Here is a 15,647-nt window from a genome sequence, read left to right as displayed (position 1 = left end):
CTACAGTGGTGCTTGAAAGTTTGTGAACCCTTTAGAATTTTCTATATTTCTGCATAAATATGACCTAAAACATCATCAGATTTTCACACAAGTCCTAAAAGTAGATAAAGAGAATCCAGGTAAACAAATGAGACAAAAATATTATACTCGGTCATTTATTTATTGAGGATAATGATCCAATATTACAGATCTGTGAGTGGCAAAAGTATGTGAACCTTTGCTTTCAGTATCTGGTGTGACCCCCTTGTGCAGCAATAACTGCAACTAAATGTTTCCGGTAACTGTTGATCAGTCCTGCACACTGGTTTGGAGGAATTTTAGCCCATTCCTCCGTACAGAACAGCTTCAGCTCTGGGATGTTGGTGGGTTTCCTCACATGAACTGCTTGCTTCAGGTCCTTCCACAACATTTTGGTTAGGACTTTGACTTGGCCATTCCAAAATATTAACTTTATTCTTCCTTAACCATTCTTTGGTAGAACGACTTGTGTGCTAAGGGTCGTTGTCTTGCTGCATGACCCACCTTCTCTTGAGATTCAGTCCATGGACAGATATCCTGACATTTTCCTTGAGAATTCGCTGGTATAATTCAGAATTCATTGTTCCATCAATGATGGCAAGCCATCCTGGCCCAGATGCAGCAAAATGGGGCCAAACCATGATACTACCACCACCATGTTTCACAGATGGGATAAGGTTCTTATGCTGGAATACAGTGTTTTCCTTTCTCCAAACATAATGTTTCTCATTTAAACCAAAAAGTTCTATTTTGGTCTCATCTGTCCACAAAACATCTTTCCAATAGCCTTCTGGCTTGTCCACATGATCTTTAGCAAACTGCAGACAAGCAGTAGTCTTCTTTTTGGAGAGCAGTGGCTTTCTCCTTGCAACCCTGCCATGCACACCATTGTTGTTCAGTGTTCTCCTGATGGTGGACTCATGAACATTAACATTAGCCAATGTGAGAGAGGCCTTCAGTTGCTTAGAAGTTACCCTGGGGTCCTTTGTGACCTCGCCGACTATTACAAGCCTTGCTCTTGGAGTGATCTTTGTTGGTCAACCACTCCTGGGGAGGGTAACAATGGTCTTGAATTTCCTCCATTTGTACACAATCTGTCTGACTGTGGATTGGTGGAGTCCAAACTCTTTAGAGATGGTTTTATAACCTTTTCCAGCTTGATGAACATCAACAATGCTTTTTCTGAGGTCCACAGAAATCTCCTTTGTTCGTGCCATTATACACTTCCACAAACATGTGTTGTGAAGATCAGACTTTGATAGATCCCTGTTCTTTAAATAAAACAGGGTGCCCACTCACACCTGAATGTCATCCCATTGATTGAAAACACCTGACTCTAATTTCACCTTCAAATTAACTGCTAATCCTAGAGGTTCACATACTTTTGCCACTCACAGATATGTAATATTGGATCATTGTCCTCAATAAATAAATGACCAAGTATAATATTTTTGTCTCATTTGTTTAACTGGGTTCTCTTTATCTACTTTTAGGACTTGTGTGAAAATCTGATGATGTTTTAGGTCATACTTATGCAGAAATATAGAAAATTCTAAAGGGTACACAAACTTTCAAGTACCACTGTACACTAATGTACCCCCTAGTGCTCATTATTGGACCTCAGGGTAACTCTGTGCACCTTTTTAGGGCCAAAAAGGTACACATACGGTGGATATAAAAAGTGTACATACCCCATAAAAATATTTTTTTCTGATGTAAAAGAAACAAGACCACAATAAATAATTTCAAAACTTTTCCCACCTTTAATGTGACCTATAACCTATACAATTCAATTGAAAAACAAACAAATCTGTTAGGGGGAAAACATGAATTAAAAAATGTACAATAAGCTGGTTGCATAAGTGTGCACACCCTTAAACTAATACTTTGTTGAAGCACCTTTTGATTTAATTACAGTGTAGAAATTCGGACGGGTGGGTGGAGCACAGAAGGATGGCAGGCCAGAACTGAGTTAAAAAAAAACTCTTTATTGTCACTTTTCAGTGATTTTTACACTCTCCCAGCCACACATGCACACGCACACACAGGTCGTCTGGTTGGGGAGAGAGCTCTCTTCCTCTGCTCTCTCTCTCCTTATATAGGGCGCGGTCACTGGGGAAGACACACAAACACGTTAACTGACATCAGGTGTAGTGATTTTGCCACTTACCGGAGAGGTACGCGATGTCAATGTTCCCTTTTGAACCTCCGGCCCCAGCTCCGCCTTCTCCGGAACCAACGACACCAACGCCACGGGGACCTCCTCGTTCCAGAGTTTGAGCAGATTGAGGTGGTAAATCTGTAGCGCCCCACCCCTGTCCATTCGCCTCACCTCATAGTCAACGTCCCCGACTTGCCGTGTGACCTCAAAGGGTCCTTGCCACTTGGTGACCAATTTGGAGCTCGACGTGGGCAACAGTATAAGTACTTTATCTCCTGGTATGAACTCCCGAAGGCGCGTGCCCTTGTCGTACAGGCGGGTTTGCTGTTTTGGGCCTGCCGCAAATTCTCCTGGGTTAGGTGTGTGAGTGTGTGGAATTTTGTGCACAGGTCAATAATGTATTGGATTTCATTTTTGCTCAATGAAGGTCCCTCCTCCCAATTTTCCCACAGTACATCTAGGATGCCGCACGGCTTACGGCCATATAATAATTCGAATGGGGAGAACCCTGTGGAGGCTTGTGGGACCTCTCGCACTGCAAATAACAGGGGTTCGAGCCATTTATCCCAATTGTGTGCATCCTCGCGAACAAACTTTTTAATTATATTCTTGAGTGTGCGGTTGAACCTTTTGACTAAACCGTCCATTTGTGGGTGATAAACGCTGGTGCGGATTGGCTTAATTCCCAATAACCCATACAGTTCACGTAGTGTGCGTGACATAAACGAAGTGCCTTGATCAGTTAGAATCTCTTTGGGGATTCTGACTCGGGAGTTGACGCGGAAGAGCGCTTCTGCAATACTATGTGCTGAGATATTGCGAAGAGGCACTGCTTCCGGGTATCACGTTGCATAGTCCACCAGAACTAAAATAAAGCGATACCCTCATGTTGACCGATCTAATGGCCCGACGAGATCCATCCCAATTCTTTCAAACGGGGTCTCGATTAATGGCAGAGGGCGCATAGGCACTTTTGGAATGGCCGCTGGATTTACTAACTGGCATTCGCGGCATGCCGCACACCACCTACGGACATCGCCGCGAACCCCTGGCCAATAGAACCGGGCCATTATTCAGGCTAGTGTCTTATCCTGCCCCAAGTGTCCAGCCATGGGATTAAAGTGAGCTGCCTGGAATACCAATTCCCGGCGGCTCTTTGGAATCAAAAGCTGTGTAATCGGCTCCTTAGTCTGAGTGTCCTGCGTCACTCGGTATAATCTATCCCTTATAATGGAGAAATAGGGGAAGGACGGGGTGGCGTTTGGCTGGAGTGTTTGACCATCGATTACTCTCACTTGGCCAAACGCATGCCGCAGAGTCTCGTCCCGCAACTGTTCTAATGGGAAATCCGCGAGGGATTCCCCAAGAGAGGGAGGAGGAGCCTGCTGCTCCTCACTCTCAAGTCAAGTCAAGTCAAGTTTATTTATAAAGCACTTTAAAATACAACAGAGGTAGCTGACCAAAGTGCTGGACAAGCAGGTAAAAAGACTTGAGGACACCATAAAACACAAAGACAATGTAACTTGAGAACACCATACACACAGAGAGATGACAACATGACCATGACAACTAAGGACCAATAACACAAGTCAGTGCAATCCTAAAACAAGAAATCATGTAATAAAAGGCACCAAGGCATAGTAATGAATTTAGAGTAATAAATAACTAAGAGTAAGTAATTAAAAAATAAATAATTAAATAAAGTAAAAAGACACATGTAACATTAAAAGAAAAAAAATGAATAAATAAGTAAATAAAAGCTATACAGAGTTAAAAGCCAATGCATAAAAATAGGTTTTGAGATAAGTTTTAAAAACAACTAAGGATGGGGCTAAACGAATATGTAGTGGAAGCTCGTTCCAGAGTTTAGGGCCAATGACTGCGAAGGCTCGGTCGTGAAGATGACGTAGATGGCTCTGTGACAGCTGCTCCTGCCAATGCCACACCGGGACCTCCCCCTGCTGAACTACGGCAGGACCCACTCTTCACTAAATGAGTCATTAACTCCCCAAATCCCGGCCAATCAGTCCCCAAAATTATCGAGTGGGTAAGGCGAGGATAAACCCCCGCCTTTACACTAAATTTTTCCCCTTGAAATAGAATGTGGACTGACACTAAAGGGTAGTTGTGAACATCCCCATGCACACACAACACCTTCACCAATTGTGCTCAATGCCTCATCTTGCACCAGGCTTTGGTGGATTGAGGTCTGATTACAGCCAGAGTCCACCAGAGCCTGATACGTATCCCCTTGGACACTCACCGGTATGCTATACACTCCGGCCCGATCGAGGGCGGTTCCTGGCGCGTCGGGGATCTGAACCACCGCACCCACCTCCATTGCCGAGCACTGCTGCTGGAGGTGGCCCGGCTCCCCGCAGCGCCAGCAAACCAGCCTGGGCTTTCTCTCTGCACCTGCACTCTGGGGCTCACTCACCTGAGGGGGGAAGAGACAGACACAGAAGTGGGAAACGGGAGGGCACCGCGGGTGCGGCGGGCTGGCTGGGGTGGAGCCGGCCCCCGCCTCCGCAGTAGGGGAACGGGGCGAGGATGAGACACAGAAGGGGAGGGGGAGAGAGAGAGGAGAGGGGAGAAGAGGAGATCTGCTGTCCTGCCATCGGAACAGCCGCCAAATGGTCCTCCGCCAGCTCGATGGCCTGATCCAGCAACGCCGGGCGATGGCACTGGACCCACTCCGTGGTCCCTTTGGGTAGTCGGGCGATGAACTATTCCAGTACCACCAGATTGACGATTCCCTCGGCGTCGTGGTTGTCAGCCCTCAGCCACCGCTGGCAGGCGTCCCGGAGTTGCTGACCAAACGCAAATGGCTGGCCGACCTCCTCCAGGCGCAGAGCGCGGAAGCGCTGTCGATGTTGTTTAGGGGTGCACCCCACATGCTGGAGGACGGCCCGGTGGAGGTCTGCATAGACCAGCCAGCTGTCGGCAGGGAGCTGTAGCTCGGCCAGCTGCGCCTCACCCATTAGCAGGGGGAGGAAGCGCGCCGAGTGCTGTTCCACCGGCCAGCCCGAGGCCTCTGCTGCTTGTTCAAAGAGTGCGAGGAAGGCCTCGGGGTCATCGTGCGGGCCCATCTTCATTAGGGTGAGGTGGGGAGGGCCCGCTGCGGTGGAGGTGGTGGACCCCGCCAACGCGAGGAGGTGCCGGAGCGCCTGACGATCTTCCTGCTGCGCCAGCACCAGGGCCTCGAACCTTTGCTCCTGCTCCTTCCGGAGGGCGACTAACGCCTGGTGCTGGCTCTGCTGGGCCGTGGACCAGGTCCGCGAAGGGGGAGGACTCCATGGGGCTGTTCTTCTCCGTGCTCTGACTCCTGGGTTTCGGCACCACTGTAGAAATTCGGATGGGTGGGTGGAGCACAGAAGGATGGCAGGCCAGAACTGAGTTCAAAAAAACCCTCTTTATTGTCACTTTTCAGTGATTTTTACACTCTCCCAGTCACGCACGCACACACACAGTTTGTCTGGTTGGGGAGAGAGCTCTCTTCCTCTGCTCTCTCTCTGCTTATATAGGGCGCGGTCACTGGGGAAGACACACAAACACATGTTAACTGACATCAGGTGTAGTGATTCTGCCACTTACCTTCCCTGAATCCGCCCTCCGGTCACAGACCGACACTTGACCATGCCCCTGCTGCCACATACAGCATTCAGTATTTTTGGGTTCACACCTGCCATCAATTAAAATGACTCTGATTAACCCCAAATAAAGTTCAGACATTTACTCAGTTGCATCCTCCAGCAAAAGCCAGGGTTCACAGAGAGCTTACAAAGCATCAAAGGGATCTCATTGCTGAAAGGGATCAGTCAGGAGAAGGGTACAAAAAAATTCCATGGCATTAGATATACCATGGAGCACAATGAAGACAGTCATCAAGAAATGGAGAAAATATGGGACAACAGTGACATTATCGAGAACTGGACGTCCCTCCAAAATTGATAAAAAGACAGGATAAAAACTGGTCAGGGAGGCTGCCAAGAGGCCTACAGCAACACTGAAGGAGCTGCAGGAATTTCTGGCAAGTACTGGTTGTATACTACATGTGACATCAATCTCCCGTATTCTCCAGATGTCTGGACTATGGGGTAGGGTTACAAGACGGAAGCCTTTTATTACAAAGAAAAACATCCAGGCCCGGCTAAGTTTTGCAAAAAAAAAAAAAAATCAACTCTCCCAAAAGCATGTGGGAAAATGTGTTATGGTCTGATGAAACCAAGGTTGAACTTTTTGGCCACAATTCCAAAAGGTATGTTTGGCACAAAAACAACACTGCACATCACCTAAAGAACACCATACCCATGGTGAAGCATGGTGGTGGCAGCATCATGTTTTGGGGTTGTTTTTCTTCAGCTGGAACAGGGTGGAGGGAATTATGAACAGTTCTAAATACCAGTCAATTTTGGCCCAAAACCTTCAGGTGTCTGCTAGAAAGCTGAAGATAAAGAGGAATTTCATCTTTCAGCATGACAATGACCCCAAAAAAGTTTTGGAACGGCCCAGCCAGAGTCCAGACATAAATCCAATTAAAAATCTGTGGGGTGACCTGAAGAGGGCTGTGGACAAGAGATGCCCTCGCAATCTGACAGATTTGGAGCTCTTTTGAAAGGAAGAGTGGGCAAATATTGCCAAGTCTAGATGTGGCAGGTTGATAGACTCCGACCCAAAAAGACTGAATGCTGTAATTAAATCAAAAGGTGCTTCAGCAAAGTATTAGTTTAAAGTAGTTCTAGAATTTTAGAACCCACTATTGATGAAAATGTAGTATAAGGGTATATATTCAATGTATGCAAATTAAAAATAAAAAATTTCCCCATCAAAGGGGTGTATCTGAGCGACAAAACCGAGCTTCTGGGAAGCATTTCGTGGAAATCCCAGTCGGGAGTCACGTGACCGATGACGTAGTAAATTGACCAGGATGGCAGCATCCAGTATAAACACAAGCGAAATGAGTGACTCAGACAGCGATTATTCAGACGAAATTGCATCTGAAGACGAAAGTGAATCGTGTTCCAGTCGAGGTGAGTCGATGCACAACATTTTTTCTACTAAATCAGAGGTCTGGGCCGAAATGTGCATCGTGATCGGCAGTATATTTGGGGCGAACCGATGGCATTCAAGCGGCCTTTCCAACAACACGGAAATGACTGCAGCTGTCAAAGTCTGCTTTGTGTGCGTTCGGAGCTTGGGGAGAAGAAAAATGCGGGCCTGAATGGGGACAGTCACGGCTGTATCGTAGAAGTGCAAAGCAGGAACTCGTCCAGGGATCGTCTAGTTCTTGTTTAGTTAAAGAACCCTTTAATTGTCCTAAAGGTTCGGGAAGCTCGTTCAAAGCGCGCCTCAAGATTCTCCCATGGACTATAAAAACCACTTTTCCCTTTACACCCACCAGCATAAATATGTGCACTAGCCTTCAACTAGCACCAGTCTGCCCTCGTCCGCTTTACTTGCCGGTTCCACTCAGCGAGATCGTATCCATTATTCTGATCAGGATCAGGGAACTGATGCAGAGATACTCCGTCTTTGTTGGTTTTAGAACAGCTGTACGCGACACACTTTTTTTTTTTACCATTCTTTAAATTCGTTTCTTAAGACAAGGATTTTTTAAGATGTTACCTTGACACACACACGGACTGGCCAGCTGGAGTTTTCCCGGTGGGCCGGTGGTTCAGTGTGGGCCGGCGGAGAAAAAAAAAAAAAAACAGTTGCGCGCTGGCCTTTAATATGATAAGCAATGTTAACAGTTTCTTTAAGAAACTGTTAACATTGCTTATCATATTAAAGGCCAGCGCGCAACTGTTAAGCAATGTTAACTGTAATAAGCAATGTTAACAGTTTCTTAAAGAAACTGTTAACATTGCTTATCATATTAAAGGCCAGCGCGCAACTGTTTTTTTTTTTTTTCTCCGCCGGCCCACACTGAACCACCAGTCCACCGGGAAAACTCCCGCTACTCCCGATGGCCAGTCCGTGTGGGCCTTGACAGTTTTGGCGATAAACTTCCGCCTTCTTCAAAACAGTCACCAGATGTCGAGTGGTGATGTGCCTTATCAGCTGATGTTACTCTAAGGAGGCGTGAACGTCCCGCCCAATTTGACAGGTAGTTCACGCCTCCTGCTGTACCTGACCGCAGGAGGCGTGAACTATCTGTCAAATTGGGCGGGATGTTCACGCCTCCTTAGAGTAACATCAGCTGATAAGGCACGTCACCACTCGACATCTGGTGACTGTTTTGAAGAAGGCGGAAGTTTATCGCCGAAACTGTCAAGGTAACATCTTAAAAAAATCCTTGTCTTAAGAAACGAATTTAAAGAATAGTTTCAATAGGTAGACATAATGAACTTTCACTACACACTTTTTTACCATCGTATACAGTGGAAATAATCCGTAGATCCACGAATTGTCACTCACAGTCACAGTATGTACAGGCAGTGAGCTGTCTAGCTTGTCAATTTACTACGTCATCAGTCACGTGATCGCGGCGCGATGTTTTGCTCGTGGGCTATCGCGGAAAATCCTCTATAAAATCATTACGGATAAACATTTTTTAGTGATTTTTTTTTTTTGTAATATACTACAAATATTAGTATTCATCGTTACATGCAAAGTCGATTTTCAAATTCTAGAACTACTTTAAGGGCGTGCACACTTATGCAACCAGCTTATTGTACAGTTTTTATGTTTTTCTCCCTAACAGATTTGTTTGTTTTTCAATTGAATTGTACAGGTTATAGGTCACATTAAAGGTGGGAAAAGTTTTGAAATTATTTATCGTGGTCTCATTTTTTTTTTTTACATCAGAAAAACCTATCATTTTAACGGGGTGCGTACACTTTTTATATCCACTGTATGTTCCCAAGCCGTATATAAAGGGTACAAATAAGTACCTTGGAGGGTACTACCCCAGTGACAAGCCATTGTACCCCTAAAGGTACAATTTATTTTCTGAGTGTATGAGCCTTTACGCTCCACAGTTGTTCACAGTCATATGATAAGAGAGACCTGGCTGGTGGGTGGAAATTGGCCAGGACCAAATTAGGCCAAGACCACCCATTGCCTTTATAATTGACTCTAATGTCTTTCACATCACTGAAACACCTTTTGGACAATCTTATAAGTGTCTGTAGATGTCAACACTATTCAGACTAGTTTCCTACAAATGGTTTTCATTCAAACAACCCAAGGAGGCACAAACTTTTTACATGCTACTATATCCCTAAAAGACTTTGAACATTGATGGATAACATTCAACTCTAAAGGAATTTCTGGTAAACATCCCCATCCCAGGCCTTACGCCTCGCTGTTCAGGTGGCATATTTGTCTTCAGGTGCAGAGACACTACAGCAGCTGTGGCGAAATGTCTGACTGCTGTGCTGGAGAAGTGGGACATACATATACACAGTTCACATTCAGCCAAACACCCTGGAGGTCTCATTATAACCCTGCTGCATTACATCACATCACTTAGCTTTGGGGACAGAGTGGGTGTAAATGTGTTTTGATGGATGAGTCCGTTTTGCTGTTCATTTTTTAGTTACTTCATAGAAAAAAACACCCAATAAACAGAGAACTGCAGCAGGTGCAGGAACAACACTTCTTGTATTTTTGTCATCGTGTCTCTTAATCTGTAACCAGCCGATCCAACCAGTGCTCACCAGAGAACTCTTTCGACCCAAGCACACTCTTGCAGAGGACAGGACCTTGTTTCCATGGCAACTATGCGGGGGAAAAAAGGGTGTGTGAGTGAGTGAGCGAGCAAGTGAGTGCACTGATGTAAGTGTGTACGTTTGCATGTGCATGTATGCAGGAATACATCTGGGATACTTTGTGGTTCTGTATTGTACTTCACACTTATTTTTTTTTTATTATTATTATTATTATTATTTTTTACCTTTGAACTGCCTCCGTCTATCCTGTAAGACATCACCATTCCACCCCTTCATCATACACTTTCCTGTTTGTCCACTGAGACTATTCCTACTTGTACAAGTACGCTCTCCGACGAGGCTTTCTTTTAGTTTCTGTACTGCACACTGCAGTATTTGATTTCACTCCTGCTGGTCTGAGTGAGACAGAAAGGCTTCATATTTGACTTGTAAAAAAGGGATGAATTTATGTTTTGCCCACTCGGATGTGTTCTTCTATCCATCAAGCAAGACATCCTGCAGCGACTAACACAAGAACACTAGCAGCATTTGGTGATTGGCTTGACAATAATTCCAACTCTACAATCCATATTTTTTTTCCAAATACACAAAACTGAATGGGATACACCTTAACTTATAATATATTATATGGACACGAGTGTTTCACTGAGAAATACATCACTCGTATTTTTTATTCGAGCTACATCCGGGACCTTGAGTGACATTTTTCAATATGTCACTCATGAGGAAGCTGTTATGGCTATGACTACATACTTAGAAAAGTTGCTTGTGTATAACTACTTGAGAAATATGTACACAAGTCTGTCTGGTATTCATTGCACATTATAAATGCATTTATGCAGTGGATATTACACAGTCACACAAAGATATGAAGTTTATCTTTGAGTGGTGAACATATTTCACAAGTGAGCGAAGCAAAGAAATGAAAATATTTTCAACATGAGAAGATAAACTTCATATTTTTGTGCCACCATTTTGTGCCGGTTCACCATTTTGACAACATGTGTCAAAGCATCAGGAAAATGCTGGGAATGACATCATCGGAGTGAAATATTGGGAATTATTATACATACAGGACACTTTTTCGATGGAATAAAAACGTGTTCTATTCCCTTCTAGCGGGTTTCATTCATTTGGTTCAATAGCATGCAATACTGTTAACATATTGCTTAAAATACTTGTATTACATCACTCTACCCAATGGTGAATGAGTGTTGAATATGGTTTACGATATTGCATGGTTGTCAAGACAACATGACATCACACTTTGGAGATGTAAAACTGCCATGCTTGCAAGCGACTGTGATAATTTGTAAACAAACATGGCCACCAGGTTTGCTTTGTTAAATACAGAAGATTTTGAGAGAATTTTGAAAGAGAACAATGCATTGAACACCTGAAAGGAATGTGTATGTATAATAATAATATTGGCTTTTTTTTTTTTATGTGGTATATCAGATACAACCCTGATTCCAAAAAAGTTTGGACAAAGTACAAATTGTAAATAAAAATGGAATGCAATGATGTGGAAGTTTCAAAATTCCATATTTTAATAATAATAATAATAATAATAATAATAATAATACATCTGTTTTGTATAGCGCTTTTCATGGTACTCAAAGACGCTTTACAAGAGGTTCAAAAATACACACACACACACACACACACACACACACACACACACACACACACACACACACACACACCAGATAAATAGGAAGGTGATCTGCAGAAAAGTGACGTGTCAAGTGTCATATGCAGTCTTGAACAGGTGGGTTTTGAGATGGCGCTTGAAGGAAAGTAGTGTATCGGAGTTACGGATGGCCAGGGGGAGGGTGTTCCAGAGGGTGGGGGCAGCGATGGCGAAGGCTCTGTCTCCGAGGGTCCGGTACTTGGACATGGTGATGGGAGTGAGGAGGTTGGCATCTGCAGAGCGTAGTCAGCGGGTGGGGGAGTGGCAATGGAGGAGATCAGTCAGGTATGAGGGTGCAAGGTTGTTGAGGGCCTTGTAGGTGATGAGGAGGATCTTGAAGTGTACAGTGGTGCTTGAAAGTTTGTGAACCCTTTAGAATTTTCTATATTTCTGCATAAATATGACCTAAGACATCATCAGATTTTCACACAAGTCATAAAAGTAGATAAAGAGAACCCAGTTAGACAAATGAGACAAAAGTATTATACTTGGTCATTTATTTATTGAGGAAAATGATCCAATATTACATATCTATCAGTGGCAAAAGTATGTGAACCTTTGCTTTCAGTATCTGGTGTGACCCCCTTGTGCAGCAATAACTGCAACTAAACATTTGCGGTAACTGTTGTTCAGTCCTGCACACCGGCTTGGAGGAATTTTAGCCCATTCCTCCGTACAGAACAGCTTCAACTCTGGGATGTTCGTGGGTTTCCTCACATGAACTGCTCGCTTCAGGTCCTTCCACAACATTTCCATTGGATTAAGGTCAGGACTTTGACTTGGCCATTCCAAAACATTAACTTTATTCTTCTTTAACCATTCTTTGGTAGAACGACTTGTGTGCTTAGGGTCGTTGTCTTGCTGCATGACCCACCTTCTCTTGAGATTCAGTTCATGGACAGATGTCCTGACATTTTCCTTTAGAATTTGCTGCTATCATTCAGAATTCATTGTTCCATCAATGATGGCAAGCCGTCCTGGCCCAGATGCAGCAAAACAGGCCCAAACCGTGATACTACCATCACCATGATTCACAGATGGGATAAGGTTGTTATGCTGGAATGCAGTGTTTTCCTTTCTCCAAACATAACGATTCTCATTTAAACCAAAAAGTTCTATTTTGGTCTCATCTGTCCACAAAACATTTTTCCAATAGCCTTCTGGCTTGTACACGTGATCTTTAGCAAACTGCAGATGAGCAGCAATGTTTTTTTTGGAGAGCAGTGGCTTTCTCCTTGAAACCCTGCCATGCACACCATTGTTGTTCAGTGTTCTCCTGATGGTGGACTCATGAACATTAACATTAGCCAATGTGAGAGAGGCCTTCAGTTGCTTAGAAGTTACCCTGGGGTCCTTTGTGACCTCGCCGACTATTACATGCCTTGCTCTTGGAGTGATCTTTGTTGGTCGACCACTCCTGGGGAAGGTAACAATGGTCTTGAATTTCCTCCATTTGTACACAATCTGTCTGACTGTGGATTGGTGGAGTCCAAACTCTTTAGAGATGGTTTTGTAACCTTTTCCAGCCTGATGAGCATCAACAACGCTTTTTCTGAGGTCCTCAGAAATCTCCTTTGTTCGTGTCATGATACACTTCCACAAACATGTGTTGTGAAGATCAGACTTTGCTAGATCCCTGTTCTTTAAATAAAACAGGGTGCCCACTCACACCTGATTGTCATCCCATTGATTGAAAACACCTGACTCTATTTTCACCTTCAAATTCACTGCTAATCCTAGAGGTTCACATACTTTTGCCACTCACAGATATGTAATATTGGATCATTTTCCTCAATAAATAAATGACCGAGTATAATATTTTTGTCTCGTTTGTTTAACTGGGTTCTCTTTATCTACTTTTAGGACTTGTGTGAAAATTTGATGTTTTAGGTCATATTTATGAAGAAATATAGAAAATTCTAAAGGGTTCACAAACTTTCAAGCACCACTGTATGCGTTGTTTTATGGGAAGCCAGTGAAGTTGACGGAGGACAGGGGTGATATGTTCTCTGGAGGGAGAGCGGGTGATCAGCCGGGCAGCAGAGTTTTGAACATATTGTAGTTTTCGAAGAACAGTAGAGGGAAGGCCATACAGGATGCTATTGCAGTAGTTGAGTCTGGAAGTGATAAAAGCATGAATTAATGTCTCTGCAGCTGGGGTGGAAAGAGTGGGTCGCAGGCGTGCAATGTTTCGTAAGTGGAAAAAGGATGTTTTGGTTACATGATTAATGTGTAATTTGAATGAAAGTGCAGGGTCCATATGGATTCCAAGGTTTCTGACGAAGGGGGAGGGAATGACAGAGTGGCCATCGATACAGAGTGAGAAATTCTGACAGGTGGGAAGGATGGATTTTGGGCCAAAGATGATGATCTCAGTTTTATTGCTGTTTAGTTTGAGGAAGTTGTGGTTCATCCAGGTTTTAATGTCGGTAAGGCAGCGAGTGAGGGTGGAGAGGATGGCAAGAGAGATTTTATTCAGAATAGAACATAGATGACATATCAAATGTTTAAACTGAGAAAATGTATCATTTAAAGAGAAAAATTAGGTGATTTTAAATTTCATGACAACAACATCTCAAAAAAGTTGGGACAAGGCCATGTTTACCACTGTGAGACATCCCCTTTTCTCTTTACAACAGTCTGTAACGTCTGGGGACTGAGGAGACAAGTTGCTCAAGTTTAGGGATAGGAATGTTAACCCATTCTTGTTTAATGTAGGATTCTAGTTGCTCAGCTGTCTTGGGTCTTTTTTGTCGTATCTTCCGTTTTATGATGCGCCAAATGCTTTCTATGGGTGAAAGATCTGGACTGCAGGCTGGCCAGTTCAGTACCCGGACCCTTCTTCTACGCAGCCATGATGCTGTAATTGATGCAGTATGTGGTTTGGCATTGTCATGTTGGAAAATGCAAGGTCTTCCCTGAAAGAGACGTCGTCTGGATGGGAGCATATGTTGCTCTAGAACCTGGATATACCTTTCAGCATTGATGGTGTCTTTCCAGATGTGTAAGCTGCCCATGCCACACGCACTAATGCAACCCCATACCATCAGAGATGCAGGCTTCTGAACTGAGCGCCGATAACAACTTGGGTCGTCCTTCTCCTCTTTAGTCCGAATGACACGGCGTCCCTGATTTCCATAAAGAACTTCAAATTTTGATTCGTCTGACCACAAAACAGTTTTCCACTTTGCCACAGTCCATTTTAAATGAGCCTTGGCCCAGAGAAGATGTCTGCGCTTCTGGATCATGTTTAGATACGGCTTCTTCTTTGAACTATAGAGTTTTAGCTGGCAACGGCAGATGGCACAGTGAATTGTGTTCACAGATAATGTTCTCTGGAAATATTCCTGAGCCCATTTTGTGATTTCCAATACAGAAGCATGCCTGTATGTGATGCAGTGCCGTCTAAGGGCCCGAAGATCACGGGCACCCAGTATGGTTTTCCGACCTTGACCCTTACGCACAGAGATTCTTCCAGATTCTCTGAATCTTTTGATGATATTATGCACTGTAGATGATGATATGTTCAAACTCTTTGCAATTTAACACTGTCAAACTCCTTTCTGATATTGCTCCACTATTTGTCGGCGCAGAATTAGGGGGATTGGTGATCCTCTTCCCATCTTTACTTCTGAGAGCTGCTGCCACTCCAAGATGCTCTTTTTATACCCAGTCATGTTAATGACCTATTGCCAATTGACCTAATGAGTTGCAATTTGGTCCTCCAGCTGTTCCTTTTTTGTACCTTTAACTTTTCCAGCCTTTTATTGCCCCGTCCCAACTTTTTTGAGATGTGTTGCTGTCATGAAATTTCAAATGAGCCAATATTTGGCATGAAATTTCAAAATGTCTCACTTTTGACATTTGATATGTTGTCTATGTTCTATTGTGAATACAATATCAGTTTTTGAGATTTGTAAATTATTGCATTCCGTTTTTATTTACAATTTGTACTTTGTCCCAACTTTTTTGGAATCGGGGTTGTATATTTCATTTGGCTACTCGTCTTCAACTCGTTCAGTATCATACTAGCTGAATGAAATATATCTGATAGACCACTCAACACCAGCCAATATTATTTAAATGTGTCACTCGGATC

This window comes from Neoarius graeffei, chromosome 3 (genome assembly GCF_027579695.1).
Source record: "Neoarius graeffei isolate fNeoGra1 chromosome 3, fNeoGra1.pri, whole genome shotgun sequence".
NCBI classification, from domain to species: domain Eukaryota; kingdom Metazoa; phylum Chordata; class Actinopteri; order Siluriformes; family Ariidae; genus Neoarius; species Neoarius graeffei.
Note: the sequence above shows the minus strand (reverse complement) of the source record.